Source organism: Suncus etruscus, chromosome 8 (assembly GCF_024139225.1).
Source record: "Suncus etruscus isolate mSunEtr1 chromosome 8, mSunEtr1.pri.cur, whole genome shotgun sequence".
NCBI classification, from domain to species: domain Eukaryota; kingdom Metazoa; phylum Chordata; class Mammalia; order Eulipotyphla; family Soricidae; genus Suncus; species Suncus etruscus.
This window is the reverse complement of record NC_064855.1, coordinates 55,156,680-55,163,411: the sequence shown is the minus strand read 5'-3', so window position 1 is coordinate 55,163,411 and position 6,732 is coordinate 55,156,680. Positions and strand designations below refer to the sequence as shown.

The following is a 6,732-nucleotide window of genomic DNA, read 5'->3' as shown; positions in this document are numbered from 1 at the left end:
TGACACAGGTATATAGATATTTGGAGTAGGCATACAAATCAAACATTCACTGATGAAAACCAAAAAAAAATTTTTTTTTATTTTAAAACACATTTAAAACTGTTTACCATGACCCCCACCTTCAGTTATGTGATTCATTTGGGGTTATGGCCCACAGTTTAAAAAGCTAGGAGTTAGAGAATGTAGCTTTTAGTGGATCAGTTGGGACATCTTCAGATGAGAAAGAGGACTCACTTTGAAACAAAATGAGCAAGACTCAGAATGCAGGGCTCCTGCCAGGTGAGAGGTGACCTTTTTATTTTTAAGAGGGGGAGGTTACTATTATTGTACCTGTGCTCTATTCCCTCAGTGGGGAATATCTTCACAGACTTCTATAGCAATGGTGCAATAGTTAGTAATCTGCCTTACTAACAGCTATTTCAGACAACATTTAAAAGACAACAAAGGACTCACTTTTTAGTATCAACCCTTACAGGAATTTTGACCTGATTACTAGTTCCCAATAAAGAACATATCTGCATATTCACACACAAGTTGATTTATGTTTGTGGGCAGTTTGTGAATGAGAAAATTCCACACCCCCCAGTTTTACTAGGACATCTGTGATTTTGTGGATCTTACCTTTAGAACACCTGTTCTACAGAAATTAAAGGAAAAAGTCAGACAAAAGATGACAGACAGAAATTTCAAAATAGGGATTAAAACAAAATAGAGCTCAGAAATAGAAAGGAGTGATAGTGTGGACCAATATAATAAAACCTTTTCAGAATTATTATGTCTTCCAAAATTTAAAATTCACCCCACACTTTGATTACTTTTTAAACTTTTTTTCTGGAAAGTTTTAAATTTTAAAACTATTAAAATAAACTATTTATCCAGAAATAAAATATTAATCAGATAATTCCAACTAATATCCTTGGATTCTTTATAAGTATATTCAACATAGAATCACCTCTTGTCATCAGCCTCAATGCAACTGATAAGTATATTTAAATAAAAATTAAAAAAAAGAAAAATCTTGTGTAGAAATAACATAAACTTCTTCAATAAGTACTGTGCTGATTTATTTGCCTAAATCTGTGTTATTGAAATCTTCACTGATTTGTTTCATGACTGTGGGCAAATTACTCGACTTCAGGTCTGTTGTCTTTCCCACAAAATGGGAAACCCTTATCCCCACTATGTTTCCAGGTGGCTGACTCTGTGTGTCTGTATTTGATTCTTAGGGTTTGGACGTTTTAAGTTTTCTGGTATTACTGCAGGCAAAATACCATTCAGACATATTTGACATAATTCATTCTTAGACTGTTTTTATTGTGCAAACAGCAAAATGACACGTCATCAAGTTTGAACATGCACAATAATTATTTTCTGTCTACCTTAAAGGTCTTTTTCTACCTTAGTTAGGCTGAAGAAGAAAGGAGCAGACAGTCTGAAAAGAAAATATGTGTTTCTAGAGACAATCATAACATAGATTTATCACCACCACACGCAGTCTTTTAGTTGGTACTTGTTTCACTATGAGTATGCAGCCAGTTAACAAGGTTGCAAACCTTGGTTCAATAAAATAATCTTGAATTTCTGTCATTCATTTATTCAAAACTTCTAGATTCTGAGTTTATACTGTTTAATTAAAATCAAATCAAATTCAGCAGCACAAAGCACTATCATATAAGACCTAATCATATGAGACCTTATCACTTAGTACATGGCAGACAAATAATAAGACAAGAAAAAAAAAAGGATATTTAGCTTGTTTTTGCTTTGATCACATATGGCAGTGCTCAGAGGTTTCTCCTGGATCTGCACTCAGGAAGTAACTGACAGGCTTGGGGGACCAAGTGGGATATGGGTGATCAAACCTGTGTTGGTTGTCTACAAGGCAAATGCCCTACCTATTTCTAATTTTAATAATTTTAATCAGTTTTATAATAGGTTTAATGTCTCTAGTAAGTAGTAATTATGACTATTAAAATTATCCTAACTAAAGTGTAGAAAAGCAATGACATCTAGAGATTTAAAGATAGATTCTACAATTTAAATATGAAGTAATATTTTCTTATTTTTCCACATTTTCATTTCATTTTATGGGTTTTTTTTTTATTTGTTTGTTTGTTTTTTGCCACACCTGGATACACTCAGGGTCTCTCCTGGCTGTGCACTCAGGAATCGCTCCTGGCCGGCACAGAAGACCAAATGGGATTCTGAAGATCAAACCTGGGTTGGTTCCAGGCAAACACCCTTCCAACTGTGCTATCTCTCTGGCTGCTGTTTCTTCTTGTTATTGCTAAATTCAAGTCTACTATTGTTACTGCTTTGGGAACTAGCATGATGCAGGGAATTGGAAGATCTGTACAGAGAAATAGCTATGGGTTGCAGTAAGAAGAACTTGAAATTTCAGTGAAGCCTATTGGGGAGGTGAAAATGATAGACAGATTTCAAAAAAGAGCATATGGTAAAGATAATTGCAATTTCCACAACTGAATTATTAAAGTATGGAGAGAAGTTAATGATTACTCCATCAGTTCTGATTTATGTACAGTGTAGCTTTCATTTATAGAAAAATTGGAACGTGAACACAGTGGCAGGAATTGCTCATTTAGTCATTTAGTTATCACTTACTTGTTCTTATGCTATTTCACACTTAAGATGTCAAAAGTGTGCTATTACAGTGAATAGGGTGTATGCCTTGCATGTGGCTAACCAGGGTTGGCTCCCCAAAACACTATATGATTCAATGAGCCTGATCATGAGTGATACCTTAGCACAGAGCCAGGAATAGTTTTGAGAATACCTGGTGTAGTCCCAAAACAACAACAAAAATATGTCGATTGCTTAACTGTTCATTTCAAATACTTTTCTTTCATAGGAGGCATTAATATGTTACAGATTTAAAACAACTTTGATATTCTAACCATAACTGCATAATTTCTTAAATTCTCCCAAGGAGATCCTAGTCAAATATTTGTTGATTAAAAATTATATTGTTTTATTAACAGATCATTTTATTGATTCTGTAAAATTCTGAATGAGTATTCATTTTCACATAACAAAACAAACAAAAATATCCTATTGGCATTGTTAGTAAGAAATTCCAATGTAATCCCATTATCACCAGAACTGGCAAACCTAATTTTGGGGAAAAAGTCAAATTACATTCCTGATAGAATAGCTTTGAAATACAACCCATTGTTATTTTCATTTTTAGGGTATTACACAGGCTACAGGGACTTGCAGCATTTTTAGGAGGGGGCTAAGAGAGAAGGAAACATACAGTTGTAGGTGGCATACAAAGGAAGACTCAGTGCAGAAGAAAGGCTAAGACTGGGTCAGAGTGTGAGGAAAGTGGAGGTGCAAACAGAGCCAGAGAACCTATAGCTCTGTATGATCTTTGACCATGGAAATACTCAATACCAAAATATTGTTTGGTAGATTGGGAATAGTTTGCCTCCTTCTTTCTTCTGAAAGGTAAACAAAGAGAAATGGGAGAGATGCTCATTAGCAAATTATATGCATTGCATTTATGAGACCAGGGCTTAGTGCAGCCAGGTGTGTGTGTGTGTGTGTGTGTGTGTGTGTGTGTGTGTGTGTGTGTGTGTGTGTGTGTGTGTGTGTGTGTGTGTGTGTGTGAAGGCAAAACATTCAGATGAGGGAAATGCCCTTTTAAAGCTCACATAATGAGGACTCAATTTTTGAAAAGGCAGAAAAGACAAACAAGACCAATAGGTCATGTACTCAGACAAGTTTAAATTCTCTTGTCTCTCTAGCTAATGTCTGTTTCTGTAAAGCAAACCCTTTCTATAAAGGATGTACAATACATGTTGATCAGAACTTAGAATGAATAATTCTATTTTTCATTTTTAGAAACTCATTTATTTTTCATCAATCTGATTTCCATTCCTATTTCAGTCTAAAGAACAGTTTAAAACCATTCAGTGGTGGTTCCTGCCTAGTCAGTGGCCTGAGCAGTGAGAAGTGCAGACCAGTCTCCTGTGGCAGGCTGAGAGCTCCAATCTTCGATAAGGAACTGCTGAATCAGCACAGAAGGCACCTGAACCCTTCAGACCAGTCTGCAACCTCGGGCTGAATAGTAGTGAATTCAGGAGCTGGAGCAGTCCATTTGCCTGAAATTCCTCCTTATCACAGCCTTCTCAGCAGCAGCCTGCTCTTCCTTTTCAATCTCCCCAGGATCTCGATAGAAGTAGAGATCAGGCATGACCTCCCCTGGGTGTTCAAGGGAGATGGTGCCTCACATTCGCAGAACTTTCTGGGCCAGCATCGGTCACAAGAAATCCACGGAGTGAGCTCCCTTCTTGTTGCAAGAAATGGCAATGTCCACATAGTGCATATGAGAGTCTGTGTTACACAGAGTAATTGTAGGCAATTTAACGTAAGAAGCCTCTAAGAGGCTAGAGATCGGCCCTATGATCAGTAACCACCAAAAGTCTTGGCTCTGGGCAAGCTGCTTGGATTTGGTTAGTGAAAGTTCCAGGAGTGAAGCAGCCAGAAAGCTGAGTGGCTCCAGTGGCAGCAACAAATTTCGGCACAGCTCTCTGGCCAGTATTCCTGGATGAGAGAACACTGACATCAGTTGGGTTTTCAAAGGCAACAATGACAGGAGCTGCAGTAGAAATTTCTGCCTGATTCTCTTCAAATTTATGATGCAGATGCCATCACTTTTCCTTTTGTAGATGTACTGTTCCATCTGGAAGTCGAGATTAGTGCCACGAAAGTGAGTGCTCTGGGCAAGGAATTTGAGGACATCCTCCTCCTTTATTTGTAGGACATAGAGGACTCTGAACATTGTGAAATTTCCCTTTAATTTATGACTGTAACCGAGAAGACCCTATGGATCCCTCGCTAGGAAGCAAGGAAAGGGAGAATAATTTTCTGTCATTAGTACCCGTCTTCTTGATGTTTATAGGGCTGTAATTTTTAGTAATAAAATTGATTTAATTATTTCTGAGAAGATGGTTTCCCTGTGTTATTTCAACTGTCGGAGTAACTGCCTCTTAATTGCATAGGTCTTACCTAGGCCTTCTGTTCAGTGATGCAGACGCCTAAGACTAGGGCTTGAAAATGATTTTGTTATCAAACCCCTTTCCTTGCTAAGCATGGTTAGCAGACAAAATAGAGTGCTGAGAAAGCAAGATAATGGAAATTTCTGCCCGTTTCCTCTTCAAGAAAGGATGGAAAGAAAAATATTGTACTCTTGTTTATCTAAAACATATTTTCAGAAGTAGTCAGTACATGCAAGACTATTTTATTTTTAAATTTTCTTTCTGTAACCTTCTGATAAAGATCAGAATAGATGATATCAAGAATTTGTAGTGTGAAAATCAGGATGTATGAGGAAAATGTGTCCTGGATTTCACCCCCCACAGGAATATCTCAAAAGACTTAATGGGGAAGCCTATATTTTCTTTATATGTTTATACCTTTATAATACTACCTCTTAGTCTATTTATTTTCAAATGTAAGATAGTCTCTTACATACATTTTTTCTTTAATTACTTTTTAAAATTAATTTTTATTTATTTATTCTATTTTATATAGGTATATATATAATTTTTTTCTCTTCTTTAATTTCACCTGTTTTGGTTTTGCTTGGTACAAAAACCTACAAGAAAAACTCTTGCCTGGGATAAAAGTTCAGGTCAAAACCAGGGCACAGAGATGGTGTAGCCATCTGATGTTGTAGGACATTCTCACCCCCAGATGCACCAGTAATACAATATAGCACCATTCCTTTTTGCAAAGGCATACTAAAAAAGGGGAAATTTTTATGTATAGAAACAAGCTCTTAACTATTAGGGATAAGAACACATACATTTTATAGTCCAGGGGCACCTCCCACCCTGAGTATGTGTCATGTGGATCCAACTTAGACTCCCTGTGATCAGACAGTGACCATCCAATCCTGAACCCTAGATCTCAGACAGAACTGACAGAATTCTCTGCAATAGCACCAGGAATGAAATTCTTCCTGAGAAATTCTTTTTTTTTTTTTTTGTTATTTGTTTTTTGTTTTTTTTTCGGGCCACATCCATTTGATGCTCAGGGGTTACTCCTGGCTAAGAGCTCAGAAATTGCCCCTGGCTTGGGGGGGACGATATGGGACGCCGGGGGATCAAACTGCTGTTCTTCCTTGGCTAGCGTTTGCAAGGCAGACACCTTACCTCTAGCGCCACCTCGCCAACCCCGGGAAATTCTTAATACTGCTCTGGCATCAACATGCACCAGTTTTTTAATTTAATTTTATTATTTTATTTTATATCTTTCATGTTTATTAAAACCAAGGCTCATGCAATCACAAATTCTATAACAGTTCTTTCAGGAAATATAGTTTCTTCGAACTTTGAGATGTTTTGATTTATGTGGTCTCAAGCATCTGTAATTAAGAGCGTTCCAGTAGAAACATGGATTTATATTGATGTCTAATTGTTTTCTGATAATACAATAAATAAAAATCAAGAATGTATTTAGTAAGAAAACTTTGTAAGTTATTTTACTAGGATTAAAGGACAAACAATTATCAAATTGAAACAAAAGTTAAGCAAAAACCAGGACCCTTTCCTCCATTTGCCTCACTTTTGAAATCAATTTGCCTAATTAAATGAAAATCTTTTGTTTAGTGGAATCAGTTTCCTTCCTTTCTAATATGACATTGCAATTAACTTTAAACATAACCTTCTGTTAAATTACAAAAAAAAAAAATTTAAGGAAAGTTTG

The 6,732-nt window shown here is 36.3% G+C and overlaps 1 pseudogene; it reads right to left on the bottom strand.

The window, feature by feature from the left end:
• Positions 1-3,922: 3,922 nt before the first annotated feature.
• LOC126015938 (40S ribosomal protein SA-like) overlaps positions 3,923-6,732 on the bottom strand; it is a 58,523-nt pseudogene continuing 55,713 nt past the window's right edge.